Here is a 16,691-nt window from a genome sequence, read left to right on the forward strand (position 1 = left end):
GATCAGTGTATTCCTACATCAGAAGAGTCCAACTGTAAGAATGCAATAGCACAGCAGGGAGGATTTCCTCATCCACCTCAAATTTGTGGATGGGACAATCCATCCAGTTTAAGAAAACAAAAAAAGAAATAAACTGAACAATGTATGGACAGTCTAAAGCAAGCCATACATGGTTCGAAATTTGGTCGTTTAATCAGGGACAAGCCAATCCATGTAAGAGCAGGCTGGTTGCACAGAAGTTGATCTACTAATCGACTTCTGTACTTTTCTCAGCTTAGTCGGTGTCGCTGGCTATAGCGTTGATCAGTGTCTACTGACGGTCGGGAAGTCTGCTGACTGTCAGAATACTATAGCTTAGCAGGGAGAATTCCTTCATCCAAAAGAAGTGTGTGAATTAGGGAAAGGTGTTTTTTTTATTTTTTATAAATGACTCATATACGGGTTGCTTAACAGTACAAACGCATTTAGATTTACCAAAAACTATTTAGTGCTAGGACCTGTCTAAACAATACTTTCAATTAACATTCCGGCAAAGCTTTATAATGCATTGTTGATAGCCAGCCATAGACAGAGCAAATTTCTTTCATGCAAACACAATGTTGATAGGGGAATCCCTCCCACAGAGCTATTGTCTTCTCCCAGTGAAGAGTGGTGGGCTGGGTAGCTGTGCTCGCCAGGAGAACACAATTATTGCTAGCAGCTATAACAGCCACTAGCAATAATCACATGACCAATCAAATTGGGTACATTCAGCATGCCCATACATGGTTCCAATCAGCAGGAACCGGCTGAGGTTCGAACAGTCTATAGCCGACTTAAGGGCTTTCATACATGGAGCCACTCTGCTCATCCGGGGATCTCCTCCTAAATCAGAGGATTTTTTTTTATATCTGTACCCATTCACTTTGTGTCCGCATTTACAAAGCGGACCCATGATAGCTGTATGGGTAGTCAGATGTAAATCCAAGGTTACCTAATACCTTTGATCTGTCACATTTGTGTCTGGAATGACAGAAAAGGATCTCATTGTTTTTTTCTGGATGGACTCAGAGGTAGGCAGGTATAAATAGACAGGGGTCCATTTAAGTCAACATGTCCATAGAGTTTCATGGAGCTTAAAAAACAAACACTGACCAGCAGACCTGATCAGAAAGCCTGTGTGAAAGGGCCCTGAGCCCGATTCTACAACCAGACTTATGCGTCCAGCTAGCTTTAGCCAGAAACTGTCAAGAGTAGCAATTCTGCAAAGTTTATAGTTCTAAATTGCAACCGATCTCCAGATGGATAGCGTGTGGATTTTGGAAATAATCTCACTTTATCAAACAGGATATTTTTATGCACAAGCTTTCCATAATGAAGCCACAATATGATAAAGAAATTGGAGAGGTTTGCAATATGCTTGAAAGACTATCCTGTATGTGGCAATACATAAAGTTTTGCTTCTACGGCTTTCCTATTGGCCATATGCTACCAGATTGCTAGTCTAAAGCCCCATACACACTATCAGATTGTTTGCTGATTTTTGTCATCAGATTTACCAAAACCATGTAGTAGAAGGGTCTGCCTGATTGCATACACATTGAAACTCCTAATGTTTGACCTCATATTACATGGTTTTGGTAATTCTGAAGGAAAAACTCAGCAGAAAATCTGATAGTGTGTATGGGGCTTAATGAAAAATGGCGTTTATAGACAATGGCCATTGTATGTGTACAAAAATGTTCTCTTGTCCGAGAGCCAACACTGGCTAATTATTGGCCACAATGGCAATTCTAGCAGAGAGGAAACTATTGAGTTTCAGAGAGCTTAATGCTTAGTACACACGTTGAGAAAAATGGGACGAAAAAACACGCATTCTGAGTGATCTAGAACATCCTCCAAGATGCAGCACAATGTGAGTCCTTAATTCAAAAGGATAATAATGGTCCTTCAATGTCCAATAAACCTGTATTTCCACCACCACTGTGATGTATCGCTTCCGTCCTCTTTTCTTAAACTCTGTGACACATGCAAAAGCTATGTGCCTCAGTACAGATCAAGGTTAGAAGACTTGTTGCCCCACCATGGACATATATCACATCAGTTAATCCTCTTGTTCCTTCCTCCTCAGTATTCCTTATCACGGATACATCACATGCAAAAATAGAATGGTGCCACAATAACATTCTCTGAACAGCAACAATTTATTAAATGCTCCCAAAAATCAACATTTAAAAAGCACCCGCAGTGCTATGTATCTCAACATGAACAAACATGGGTCATAGTGTACACCGCCAAGTGTACTCATACCCACAGCAAGGCTCCAAATACTGTACGCATTACGTTCCTGTACCAGGCGCTTCCTCAGCAGCAAGACTGTCACACTATTTGATGGGACTGTGCTGCAACGTGTAGGATGTTATATATCATGTTGAAGTCTGGTGAAAACCATTAATTGGTGTGTTAGCAGCAGTCACTTGGTTTTCTAGTTTTATTTTGCATGCGTTTATGGATTTTCATTAACTACAAAGAATGTTTTTACTATTTTTTATTCTGAGTGCTCGTCCGATAATCCATTTCTTAGTACAGTTTGAGAGTCTATCATAACAGTTCATGCAAAAATTTATGAAGGTACAAGAACAATTTTTTTTGTAAGATAACGGAACAAAAACAATTTTCATGTAGGAAGGAGTGACCAAGATCGCACATGCTCGGAAACAAAAAATGACATTACATCAGTTCCGAGTTGTATTCCAAATGAGTATTTTGATAACGTTAGTAACCCATTTTAGATATGAGACTAGCATAGAATGCATTAAAAAGTAAAAAACTTGAGACTTTAGAACCACTTTAAACAGCTGTCACCAGAACATTTCCCCTCACCTCATGTTCTTGTGACAACTAACATAATGGATTTCCCATTAGTTTCTATACCAGAGACAATGGTCAACAGGACAAAGGAGCTAAAGCTCCCCAGCGAGAGTCATAAACAGCAGTGAAATCTGAATGTCTAAGGGTGTATTCAGCTATAGCAACCTGTAAAGTCTCAAGGATTAGACCCTATAGTACTGCTTAGAAGACAACCATCTGACAAGAGAGGACCAATAAAATGTAAGCTACTCAAATTAAGTACATGTTCAAAAATAACACATGCACATATGATATATACCGGTACCTGGTATTAAAAGAAGAAATAAAAAATGAACATATTAACCGTTTCTGAGCTTTTCAATGTTTCATGGTTTGTTCACTTTTTTCAAGGTTGGCATGTTATCCTTGAAATAAAAGGACATGCTAAGATGTTACTATTTTCTCATATGCATATAATGGAACCACATTAAAAATAAAAAACTTGAATATTTGAAGTGGGACATTGTCAACTACAAGCACCCCAATCCAGTCTTGCCTAAATGTCTTTCTTCCTCATCTAGCTGGTTTGTCATAACACCCATGTGCCATTCCCAGTGGTTGCCACGCCGTTTGGTCAAAATGCAGAACATCATGTACAATCAGAAACACAATGTATCCAATTCTGACCACACAAGTTAATTGTTTTAAGCTACAATCCGTTCTTTGGTTATATTTATTGCGATGTCATCAAAAATGACATACTTTGTTCAATGCATACAAAGATGATAATGCTCTTGAGATATGGCAAGATAAAGATTAAAAAAATAACAAATCTCAGAAAATGAACTAGGATTTGCAATGCTGCTCAAACAACATTTCTTCAAACTGTGAACCATAGCACCCTACACATCAGACTGATCTAGAAGACACAAATCCCAAACTCACGATTTATGTGTCCTCCAAAACGTTATTAAAGCCAACATTGAACAATTCAACTTCTGTCTTCAGAATCAGGTCACACTGAACATTTCCTTAATTAGCATGAAAATAGAAAGAGGTGTATTGGAAACAATTGGAATCTGACAACCCTTTTGGGGTCATTGGTAGCCCGATTCAGAGCGCCACAAAGGCAAAGCGCACAAGTGGACCCAGACCAATGGCAATAGATTAAATGGCATGTGATAAAACCAAATTCTGAGACCTGCTCAGTTTTGCTCTTCTGGTACATAGCAGTTGCCCCCAACGCATAAAGGACTCTGAAAAAAGGTGCACCTCAAAGTTGGAGTCATTTATTCTGTTGGAAGGCTTTCTTTTTTCTAAAGTTCCATAACGCTTGGGCCCACAATAAAAAGCAACAATGACCAAAACATGCTGCATAGTAAACTGCCAAGCTGACAATCTATAGGCTGTCACATCAGTGGTGGTCTGAGTCAAAACATCAAGTTGTTATCCCCCACACTGGTCTTTTGGCTTTTGCTACCTCCGTTTTGGGATTCAAAGTTAAAACTGACAGCTAAGGTCGCAGAAAAGCTAAACACCGTCGCTGCCATAATGAATTCAAGCAAAGGGTGCAGTCAGTGATCATTTCTAAAAAGTTGTGACTTTCACCTAAGCCAAAAAGTGACAGGATAAGAAATGTACCAAAAAGCTGACACAATCTATAGACTTCCAGAATAAAGTTTGGGTGGTTATCAGGTTGTCTACCACACAAATGTAGTGGCTTTGGGCAACTTTATTTTAGGGTGCTAAAGTGAACTGACAGCTGAGATCTCTGAAAGGCTGAACTGGTACCAGGATTACGTTTAGAAGCTCAGATTTTCCCCTATACTAATCTATTGGCTTCTGCTAGCCTTTTTTTGTGTGCTATGGTAAACAGCACAGTCACTGGATGGCTCTACAGATTAGTAGCTTTCCTCCAAGCCAAAAAGTGACAATACTTGGACTGTGCCGAAGAGCTGACAATCTACAGAGAAAGTTGTACAATCACTGAAGCTGGAAGACAAAGACCTAGAATTAAGGTTTTAGAACCTCCTGTTCTCAGTTCTCCATTGGCTTCTTCCCCTGCCCCATTCAGGGGCTACGGTAAACAGCTGAGGTCTCCGAAAGGCTGGATTGGTACCAAGACGAGTTTCTTATCCTATACTAATGGCTTCTATTACCTTCTTTGTGATGCTATGATAACCCGCAGCTGAGATGCAAAGCCATGGGATTTCCTGCCCAGTCAGTAACACGATGGGGACTGCCATAGTGTTGACAACCTACAGGCTACTAGACAGAGGTGTGTGTGTGTGTGTGTGTGTGTGTGTGTGTGTGTGTGTAAGGATGCCAAACATTGCGAGAATTGTGTTTGAGAAACTCAAGTTCCCACTATGCCAATTTATAGGCGTCAGTTACATCTTTTTGGGGTGCTTTGGTAAACTGACAGTGGAGGTTTCTGTAGGACTAATCACTGACAAACAACCACCATGAAATGCATCAGCGGACAGCTCTACAGATCTGGGGCTTCCCTCCAAATCAAAAAACATGAGAAACTTTGCCCCAGAGCTGACAATTTTCTGTCTGCCAGAAATAACAGAGTCCACTCCAAAGATGGTCCCAGAATCATGTTTCAGAACCTCTAGTACTCTGCCATCTCTTGACTTCCACTCCCTTTGTTTGGGGTGTTATGGTAAACCAACAAAGGAGGTCTCTGCTAGGTAGGATTGCAACAATTTTTGCCAGCTTGGATTTTCCACAGTACCAATCTAAACACTGACAGAGAACTCCACCATGGAGCGCAGTCAGATGGCAGCTCTAAAGATCTGGGGCTTCCCTAAAGGAAACAAAGTGGCAGGATAAGGACTGTGCCATAGAGCTGACAATCTAGAGATTGCCAGAAGAAGAGGTGTGCAACCCTTAGCCAGGAAGCCAAACAGTCCCAGAATTAGATTCTCGAAGGTCCACTTTTCTACCATCTTTCAACTTTGTTATCTTTCTGGTGAAGTGACAGTGGAGGTCTCTGTAAAACGAAATGCTGACAAACATGAAGCACATTTAGTAGATAGTTTTAAAGAGCCAGTTCCACAAAGTGACAGAAACAAAATTCTGCCACATAGCTCACAATCTACAGGCTGTCAAAGAATGAGGCATGCCATCTCCGAGTCTGGAATCCAAACTTAAGGAGTTTCAGACCCTCCAGTTCTCCAACTATTGGATTCCATTTCCTATTTTCAGGGTGCCGTGGTGAAGTGACAGAGGAGGTTTCTGTAAAGCTAAACAACACTAACAAGGTCTCTGCCAAGAAGCACAGATAGTGGATAGTTCTAAAGAGCCAGGACCTCTACCAAGGACACAGGATAAGAATTCTACCATAGAGCTGACAATCTACAGGCTGAAAAAGAACAAAGTGTGCAATCTGTGAATCAGCAATCCAAACTTAGGTTTTGGGACCTCCAGTTCTCTGCCATCTATTGGGTCGCCATTGTAAACTAACAGTGGGGCGCCCCTGATCTCTGACAAAAAGCTCCACCACAGAGTGGACAGCTCTACAGATCTCCAAGACACAAAATTATAGGGTGATGGCTGTGCCACAGAGTTACCAATTTAAAGGCTGCCAGCAAGTGTCAGGAGTCCAAATATAGTCCCAGATTTTGGATTTCAGAACCTCCAGTTCTATTGGCTTCCACTCTCTCTCTTTTTAGGGTCCTATGGTAAGCTGAATATGGAGGTCTCTGGAAGGCAGAGTTGGTACCATTGATATTTTAAAAGCTCACATTGCTTTCTATACAATACTAAACACTGACCTCAAGAGCTCCACCAAGTAGTACAATCAGTTGACAGTTCTACAGATCTGGGGCTTCCCTACAAAAAAACAGAGGCAGGATAAGGACTGTGCCACAGAGCTGACAATCTACAGGCTGCCTGAGAACGGTGTGCAATCCCAGAGCCAGGAAGCCAAACACGGCCCAAGAATTCGGTTTTGGAACATCCAGTTTTCTATCATTAGGCTTTTGTGATCTTTTTGGGGTGCCATGAAAAAAAAAAAAAAACTTAAACTAAACACCGTTCAGGAGCATTGTCATGCATTGCAGTCAGCTAATAGTTATTAAGAGCTAGGTAGACTAGGGTTTACAAAGACACAGGATAAGGAATGTGCAACAGAGCTGACAATCTATAGACTGGTAAAGAAGGAGGATTATCTGAATCAGGAATCCAAAGTTCCAGAACCTCCAGTTCCCCACCATCTATTGGGTTCAGCATCCTATTTATGGGGCGCTATGGTAAAGTGACAGCGGAGGCCTCCAGAAGGCTGGACTGATACCAGGACTAAGTTTTGGGAGCTGGATTTCCATCAGTCTCAGGGCTTCTGCCTGCTGTTTTTGGGGTGCCATTGTAAATTGACAGTGGAGGTCCATGATCTCTGACAAAGAGCTCCACCATGAAGCGGACAATTCTACGGATCTGGGGCTTTCCTCCGAAAAACAAAGCGATAACATGAGGACTGTGCACAAAGCTAACAATCTAAGGGCTGCCAAAAAAAACGTACAATCCCCGAGCCAGGATACAAAATACAGCCCCAGAATTAAGTTTTGGAACTTCCAGTTTTGTACCATCTTTTGGCTTTCATCTCTTTTTGGGGTGCCATGGTGAAGTGACAGTAGAAGTCTCTGTAAAGCTAAACAGAGACAAGGAGCTCTGCCATGAAGTACAGTCAGTGGATAGTTCTAAAGAGCCAGTACTTCTACCAAAGACAAAGGATGAGAACTATGTCACACAGCTGACAATCTACAGGCTGATAAAGAAAGGGGTGTGCAATCGTCCAATCAGGAATCCAAACTTAAAGCGGAACTATCCTTTTCACCCAGGGAAGCTGCCACCTTGGCTTCTGCTTGATCTGCAACTGCCATGGTCCTGCACATATGATCAGTTATGACCTGAGCCATTTGATGGTTTGACAGTTTAGTTCCAAGAAGCAAAATGTGACCGTTGGCATTCCCAGCATGCCAAGAACAGAACTGATTTTTTTAAACTGTTAAATTGATGGGTTTAATTCTGCTTTAAGTTTCAGAACCCCTAGTTCTGTGCCATCTATTGGGTTCCGCTTTCTATTTTTCAGGGCGCCATGGTGAGGGGACAGCGGAGAAGGTCTCTGTAAAGCTAAACACTGACAAGGATCTGTGCCATGAAGCACAATGGATAGTTCTAAAGACCCAGGACTTCTACCAAACACACAGAATAAGAACTCTGCCACAGAGCTAACTATCTACAGGTGGAAAAAAAAAAAAAAAAATACAAAAAGTGTGCAATCTTTGTATCAGGAATTCAAACTTGGGTTTCGGGACCACCAGATCGCCATCTATTGGGTTCCGTTTCCTATTTACCGAGTGCCCTGGTGAAGTGACAAAGGCCTCTGGAAAACTAGACAGGCACGTGGACTAAGTTTTGGGAGCTAACGTTTACAGCAATCTCTGGGCATCTGCCACCTGTTTTTGGGGTGCCACTGTAAACCAACAGGGCGTCCATGATCTCTGACAAAGAGCTCCAGCATGAAGCAGACATCTCTATGGATCTGGGGCTTCCCTCCAAAAACACAAAGTGACACCATAAGGACTGTGCACAGTGCTGACAATCAATAGGCTGCCAGAGAAAAGTGTGCAATCCCCAAGCCAGGAAGCCAAACATAGCCCCAGAATTAGGTTTTGGAACCAACAGTCTTGTACCATCTTTGGGCTTTTATCTCTTTTTGGGGTGCCATTGTGAAGCGACAGCAGAGGTCTCTGTAAAGCTAAACATTGACAAGGGGCTCTGTCATGAGTATAGTCAGTGGATAGTTCTAAAGAGCCAAAGAGACAGGATGAGGACTATGCCCGAGAGCTGACAATCTACAGGCTGCTAAAGAACGAGGTGTGCAATCTTCAAGCCAGGAATCCAAACTTAAAGCGGAACTTAACTTTCCTATCTTTTTTTAGCCAAGGAAGCTGCCATCTTAGCTTCTGAACTGCAACTACCATGGTCCTTCTCATGTGATCAGTTATGACACAGGCCATTTGATGGTATGACAGCTTGGATCAGAGAACAAGCCAATGTGACAGTTCACACTCTCGGCATGACAGGAACATAAGTTATTTGAAACATAAAATGATGGGTTTGGTTTCAGAACCTACAGCTCTCTGATATCTACTGGGTTCTGCTTCCATTTTTTTTTAGGGTGCCATGGTAAAGTCACAGTGGAGGTCTCTGTAAAGCTAAACACTGACAAGGAGCTCCGCCACGAAGCACAGACAATGGATAGTTCTAAAGAGCCAGGAGTTCTACCAAAGACACAGGATGAAAACTCGCAGAGCTGACAATCTACAGGTTTAAAAAGAACCAAGTGTGTAATCTTTGAATCGGGAATCCAAACTTAGGTTTGGGGACCTCCAGTTCTCTCATCTATTGGGTTCTGCCTCCTGTTTTGGGGGTGCCTCTGCAAACAAAGTGGGGTGTCCCCGATTTCTGACAAAGAGCTCCACCAGAGTGGACTGCTCTATAGACATGGGGCTTTCCTCCAGGACACAAAACAACAGCGCGGTCACTGTGCCAGAGAAATCAATTTACATGCTGGCAGAAAGCATCAGGAGTCCAAATATGGTCCCAGATTTAGGTTTTCAGAACCTCAAATTCTATTGGACACAGCATGAGGACTCTGCCACAGAGCTGATGATCTACAGGCTGAAAAATAATGAAGTGTGCAATTTCTGAGTCAGGAATCAAAAATTACATTTCGGGAGCTCTAGTTTTCTGCAAACTATTGGGTTTCAGCTGCCTATTTTCGGTATGCCATGATGACGTGACATTTAGGGCCTTACCAGGACCATGTTTTAGGAGCTAGGATTTACACTAAACTCTGGGCTCCAGTTTTTCGGGTCCCCCAAATGTAAACCGACAGCGGGGCGTCCCTGATCTGTGGCAAAGAGCTCCACCATGAACCTCAATCAATGTGTACTTCTGATGAGGACTGTACCACAAAGCTGACAAACTACAGGCTGAAAAAGAATGACGTGCAATTTCTAACCAGGAAAGCAAAAGCACAAAGACAGCGCTCACAACAGGGAACACACCTCATAGAATAAGAGTGGAGTCCTTCACTGGATGCTCTGGCTCAAATGGCCTCCAGCCATTGAAAACACAACTCCAGAAAAGATGTAGCCAGAAACTCCAGAATCCCATGAAAATCTTTATTTGCTACATAAAGGTCAAGATTAAAAACAGCGACGCATTTCTACATACAGGCTTGTTCACAGCAGTGATGTAGCAAATTAAGATTTCCATGGGATTCTGGAGTTGCTGGCTACATCTTTCTTGGAGTTGTGCAATTTCGGAGTCAGGAATCCAAACAAGTTTCAGAAACCTCCAGTTTTCAACCAACTATTGGGTTCAGCTTACTATTTTTTGGGGTGCCATGGTAAAGTGACAGCGGAGGCTTTTGGAAGGCCAAGCTGGCACCAAGACTAAGATATAGGAGCTAGGATTTACACTAATCTCTGGGATACACTTTTTGGGGTGCCATTGTAAACTGACAGCAGGCATATCTGTTTTAACAAAGAGCTGCACCATGAACCTAAATCAAAGGGTAGTTCTGAAGGACCAGGACTAATACCAGTGACTGGATGAGGACTGTGTCACAGAATAAAGTTACAGACCCTCCGGTTTTCTACCATATATTCTATCAGCTTTTAGGCCGGGTTCACACTAACCCGCTGTGGATGGCACAGGAGCGCTGTGCGTCCCTGTTCCTCGTTTCAGGGACGAATTAGGGCCGATTCTATGCCTTAATTCGGCCCTGAAACAGAGCCAAAGACACACAGTGTTCTTGTGCAGTGCGCACCGCAACGGAGTTATGTGAACCGGCTCCATAGGGAGCCAGTCACATTCTCCTGCTAAGCAAATTGGATGCAGTGAAATCCGCATCGAATTCGCATAGGTGTGAACCCGACTTTATTCTTTTGGGGTACCATGGTGACCTGACAGCAGGGGTTCCAGATCTCCATCACAGATCTGGAGCTTCCTTCTAAAAAGACAGTATGATGACTAGGCCACAGAGCTGACAATCTACAAGATTGACACAACGTATCCAGTGAGAGCAGCACCTGGGCCACAGCGCTGAAAATCTTACAGGCTGTCAGAAAAAGGTGTACACTCCTTCATCCAGGAAGCCCAACATAGTCCCAGAATAAAGTTTCAGATCCTCCAGCTTTCAACCATCTTTGGTCTTTGTCATCTTTTTTAGGGTGCCATATTGACCTGACAGCAGGGGTCCCAGATCTCCACCATGGAGCGGATGACTCTCTGGATTTAGGGTTTCCCTCCCAAGACACAAAGTGATCTGGGCCACAGAGCTGACAATCTACAAGATATACAAAGTATGGAATGACTGCAGAGCCAACTACAGACTTCCAGAAAAAGAAGTGTACACTCCCCGATCTTGGAAGCCAAACAAACAGTCTCAAAATGAATCTTCGGAGCCTCCAGTTTTCTACCATCTTTGGGCTTTTGTCATCTTTTTCGGGGTGCCATAGTGACCTGACAGTGGGGGTTCCAGATCTCCGACAAAGCGCTCCACCACAGATCTGAGGCTTCCCTCCAAAACACAAAGTGACAGTATGAGAACTAAGCCAAATATATGACAAGCTACAAGACTGACACAATGTATCCAGTGACAACAGCGCCCGGGCCACACAGCTGACAATCTACAGGCTGCCAGAAAAAGAGGTGTACACTCCCTGATCTCAGAAGCCCAACAGTCCCAAAATTAAGTTTAAAGGCCTCCAGTTTACTACCATCTTTGGACTTTTATCATTTTTTTGGGGGGTGCCATAGTGACCTGACAGCGGGGGTCCCTGACCTCCACCATGGAGTGGACAGTTTCCTGTATCTGGAGGGGTTCCCTTCCAAGACACAAAGTGACAGTATGATGCCTAGGCAACAGAGCTGACAATCTACAAGATATACACACAAAGTATAGAGTGACCTCAGCGCCAACAATCTACAAGATACAAAAATTATAGTGTGACAGCGGCGCCTGGGCCACAGAGCTGACAAATTATAGAGTGACAAAGGGGCCTGGGCCGCAGAGCTGACAAAGTATAACGCGACAGCGGCACCTGGGCCGCACAGCAGACAAAGTAAAGAGTGGCCGCAGAGCTGACAAAGTAAAGAGTGACAGCGGCGCCTGGGCCGCAGAGCTGACAAAGTAAAGAGTGACAGCGGCACCTGGGCCGCAGAGCTGACAAAGTATAAAGTGACAGCGGCACCTGGGCCGCAGAGCTGACAAAGTATAGAGTGACAGAGGGGCCTGGGCCGCAGAGCTGACAAAGTATAACGCGACAGCGGCACCTGGGCCGCACAGCAGACAAAGTAAAGAGTGGCCGCAGAGCTGACAAAGTATAGACTGACAGCGGCGCCTGGGCCGCAGAGCTGACAAAGTATAGACTGACAGCGGCGACTGGGCCGCAGAGCTGACAAAGTATAGACTGACAGCGGCGACTGGGCCGCAGAGCTGACAAAGTATAGACTGACAGCGGCGACTGGGCCGCAGAGCTGACAAAGTATAGACTGACAGCGGCGACTGGGCCGCAGAGCTGACAAAGTATAGACTGACAGCGGCGACTGGGCCGCAGAGCTGACAAAGTATAGACTGACAGCGGCGACTGGGCCGCAGAGCTGACAAAGTATAGACTGACAGCGGCGACTGGGCCGCAGAGCTGACAAAGTATAGACTGACAGCGGCGACTGGGCCGCAGAGCTGACAAAGTATAGACTGACAGCGGCGACTGGGCCGCAGAGCTGACAAAGTATAGACTGACAGCGGCGACTGGGCCGCAGAGCTGACAAAGTATAGACTGACAGCGGCGACTGGGCCGCAGAGCTGACAAAGTATAGACTGACAGCGGCGACTGGGCCGCAGAGCTGACAAAGTATAGACTGACAGCGGCGACTGGGCCGCAGAGCTGACAAAGTATAGACTGACAGCGGCGACTGGGCCGCAGAGCTGACAAAGTATAGACTGACAGCGGCGACTGGGCCGCAGAGCTGACAAAGTATAGACTGACAGCGGCGACTGGGCCGCAGAGTTGACAAAGTATAGACTGACAGCGGCGACTGGGCCGCAGAGCTGACAAAGTATAGACTGACAGCGGCGACTGGGCCGCAGAGCTGACAAAGTATAAAGTGACAGCGGTGACTGGGCCGCAGAGCTGACAAAGTATAGAGTGACAGCGGCGCCTGGGCCACAGAGCAAAGTATAGAGTGACAGCGGCGCCTGGGCCACAGAGCTGACAAAGTATAGAGTGACAGCAGCGCTTGGGCCGCACAGCAGACAAAGTATAGACTGACAGCGGCGACTGGGCCGCAGAGCTGACAAAGTATAGACTGACAGCGGCGACTGGGCCGCAGAGCTGACAAAGTATAGACTGACAGCGGCGACTGGGCCGCAGAGCTGACAAAGTATAGACTGACAGCGGCGACTGGGCCGCAGAGCTGACAAAGTATAGACTGACAGCGGCGACTGGGCCGCAGAGTTGACAAAGTATAGACTGACAGCGGCGACTGGGCCGCAGAGCTGACAAAGTATAGACTGACAGCGGCGACTGGGCCGCAGAGCTGACAAAGTATAAAGTGACAGCGGTGACTGGGCCGCAGAGCTGACAAAGTATAGAGTGACAGCGGCGCCTGGGCCACAGAGCAAAGTATAGAGTGACAGCGGCGCCTGGGCCACAGAGCTGACAAAGTATAGAGTGACAGCAGCGCATGGGCCACAGAGCTGACAAAGTATAGAGTGACAGCAGCGCCTGGGCCACAGAGCTGACAAAGTATAGACTGACAGCGGCGACTGGGCCGCAGAGCTGACAAATTATAGAGTGACAGCTGCGCCTGGGCCACAGAGCAAAGTATAGAGTGACAGCAGCGCCTGGGCCACAGAGCAAAGTATAGAGTGACAGCAGCGCCTGGGCCACAGAGCTGACAAAGTATAGAGTGACAGCAGCGCCTGGGCCACAGAGCTGACAAAGTATAGAGCGACAGCTGCGCCTGGGCCACAGAGCAAAGTATAGAGTGACAGCAGCGCCTGGGCCACAGAGCAAAGTATAGAGTGACAGCAGCGCATGGGCCACAGAGCTGACAAAGTATAGAGTGACAGCAGCGCCTGGGCCACAGAGCTGACAAAGTATAGAGCGACAGCGGCGCCTGGGCCGCACAGCAGACAAAGTATAGCACGACAGCGGCGCCTGGGCCGCACAGCAGACAAAGTATAGCACGACAGCGGCGCCTGGGCCGCACAGCAGACAAAGTATAGAGTGACATCGGCGCCTGGGTCGCACAGCAGACAAAGTATAGAGTGACAGCGGCGCTTGGGCCGCACAGCAGACAAAGTATAGAGTGACAGCGGCGCCTGGGTCGCACAGCAGACAAAGTATAGAGTGACAGCGGCGCCTGGGTCGCACAGCAGACAAAGTATAGAGTGACAGCGGCGCCTGGGTCGCACAGCAGACAAAGTATAGAGTGACAGCGGCGCCTGGGTCGCACAGCAGACAAAGTAAAGAGTGACAGCGGCGCCTGGGCCGCACAGCAGACAAAGTATAGACTGACAGCGGCGCCTGGGCCGCAGAGCTGACAAAGTATAGACTGACAGCAGCGCCTGGGCCGCAGAGCTGACAAAGTATAGACTGATAGCGGCGACTGGGCCGCAGAGCTGACAAAGTATAGACTGACAGCGGCGCCTGGGCCGCAGAGCTGACAAAGTATAGACTGACAGCGGCGACTGGGCCGCAGAGCTGACAAAGTATAGACTGACAGCGGCGACTGGGCCGCAGAGCTGACAAAGTATAGACTGACAGCGGCGACTGGGCCGCAGAGCTGACAAAGTAAAAGTGACAGCGGCGCCTGGGCCGCAGAGCTGACAAAGTATAGACTGACAGCGGCGACTGGGCCGCAGAGCTGACAAAGTAAAAGTGACAGCGGCGCCTAGGCCACAGAGCTGACAAAGTATAGAGTGACAGCAGCGACTGGGCCGCAGAGCTGACAAAGTATAGAGTGACAGCGGCGCCTGGGCCGCAGAGCTGACAAAGTATAGAGTGACATGGGCGCCTCGGCCACAGAGCTGACAATCTACAAGACATACAAAGTATAGAGTGACAGCGGCGCCTCGGCCGCAGAGCTGACAATCTACAAGACATACAAAGCCGCAGAGCTGACAATCTACAAGACAAAGTCTAAAGTGACATCAGCGCCTCGGCCGCAGAGCTGACAATCTACAAGACATACACACAAAGTATAGAGTGACAGTAGAGCCTGGACCGCAGAGCTGACAATCTAGCAGGGAAGAGTGATGTGGAGCAGCCAGTCACGTCATCCCTCCAGCACAATGCTGTCCAGGCGCCTCCCCCCTCCCTGTCCTCCATGTTGCCGTGGTGGGCACAGGCCCGGGGAGAGGAGGAGGGGGGAGGAGTGCCGGTATGAGCCGGTGGCGGGAAGCCTGCTCTGCCTCCTCCTACCCCCTCCCTCCCCGGGTTCCCGCGCTCCGGCCTCCATCCCATCCCGCCGCCTCACCTCCGCAGAACATCCCGGATCCTCCGCTCCTCCTCGTGCAGTCCGCCTGGGGTCAGGGGACGGTTCCCGGTAGCGCCCGTCCTCGGGGAAGGGGCACAAAGGCTCCGCTAGGAAAAGAAATGAGGGGGGGGGGGGGTAACGAATCCCCCGGCCTGGATATATAATATCCCGTCACCCGCCGCCGTATACCGTGGGGGGGGGGTAGATTGGTGGGGGGGTTCGGTAAATAGCAAATAATAATAATAGGAATAATAAGCCCCGGGCCGCGCCTGGCAGGGAGCAGCAATCCTAAGCCGCCATCTGGCGGTATCTCTCTCACCGGAATGGCGCCGCCGCTTGTCCGGAGAACGGGCGCCCTCTGGCGGAGACAGACCGGGAGGCCTACAGGGGGCGGGGGTTCACCCTATCACCATGGAAACGGGCGGGAGAGAGGAGGCGGGGTCGGCTTAGCAGCCTCGCACTCGAAGGAGGAGGGATAAGGGGTCGCCATAGCAATATGAACAGAGGCGGGGCGTCGATAGTTATGTCCCAATAGAAACGCATGACAGTGTGGGCTCTATTCCCGTCAATGTGTGTAATCAGCCGTAGGCAGCAGGAGCCGTGTGCGAAGCACGCGGGGTTGTGCGGGAACCCTGGAGCGACATCAATAAAGAGGGCACGCGTTTCCTACACCTCTGCTTGTTTGTCAATAATATCATACATGCGCGTGACTAAAGCAACACTGCGCCTGCGTGATAACAAGATATTGCCTAAGGGGACTAGACACTGCGCGTGCGCAGAAAGCTGTGCTGAAAGAAGATACGCATGCGCATTCGCGGTTTCTGTCCTGCAAGGAGGTTTCTCTGTTGCCTTGGTAACAGGGACGTCACGAAGAATTGGAAGAATTAAATGGTGCTGCACAGTGCTGCCACCTACTGAAATTCGAGCGCAGGTGCACTGGCTTCCAGCAAGTGGCTTTGGACATGGCTGCATGCATGGGTGTCGTTTGCACTTTTAGCTATGAATTGGTTAAAGTCATAGTCCACCTTTGCAAAAAATAAATGCACACACATTAATAAAATAAAAATTGTATTGATTAAATTGTAGCTTTGAAGCCTGCAGAGCTCTGAAACAGCGCAGGTGCAATACAAAAGCCCCTGCATTGTTTGAAACCACAAGTGCAAGGGCCTTCTGTTATGGGCCTGAAGGAAGGAAACAATGGACTACAGGTGTGGTGATGTTAGTGCATACTGTGAGTCTCTCTGCCACGATGGTAGATGGGACTTGTAGTCTTCCCGTTCACAAATGTCTGTGAATGT

The 16,691-nt window shown here is 47.0% G+C and overlaps 1 protein-coding gene across 3 annotated transcripts in view; it reads right to left on the bottom strand.

Annotated features, from left to right (window-relative positions):
- Positions 1-15,807, bottom strand: part of STAG1 (STAG1 cohesin complex component) — a 299,590-nt gene extending 283,783 nt beyond the window's left edge. For 2 of the 3 annotated variants that reach the window (XM_077488684.1, XM_077488683.1), the window contains exon 1: positions 15,394-15,788. The gene's annotated coding sequence lies outside the window, so the exon portion shown is untranslated. Of the gene's footprint in view, positions 1-15,393 lie in introns of all 3 variants that reach the window. The other variant, XM_077488685.1, reaches the window with a different exon arrangement.
- Positions 15,808-16,691: the final 884 nt, after the last annotated feature.

The sequence above is a fragment of the Lithobates pipiens genome, unplaced genomic scaffold (assembly GCF_037356315.1).
Source record: "Lithobates pipiens isolate NorthernLeopardFrog02 unplaced genomic scaffold, aLitPip1_a1.2 Scaffold_18, whole genome shotgun sequence".
NCBI lineage: Eukaryota > Metazoa > Chordata > Amphibia > Anura > Ranidae > Lithobates > Lithobates pipiens.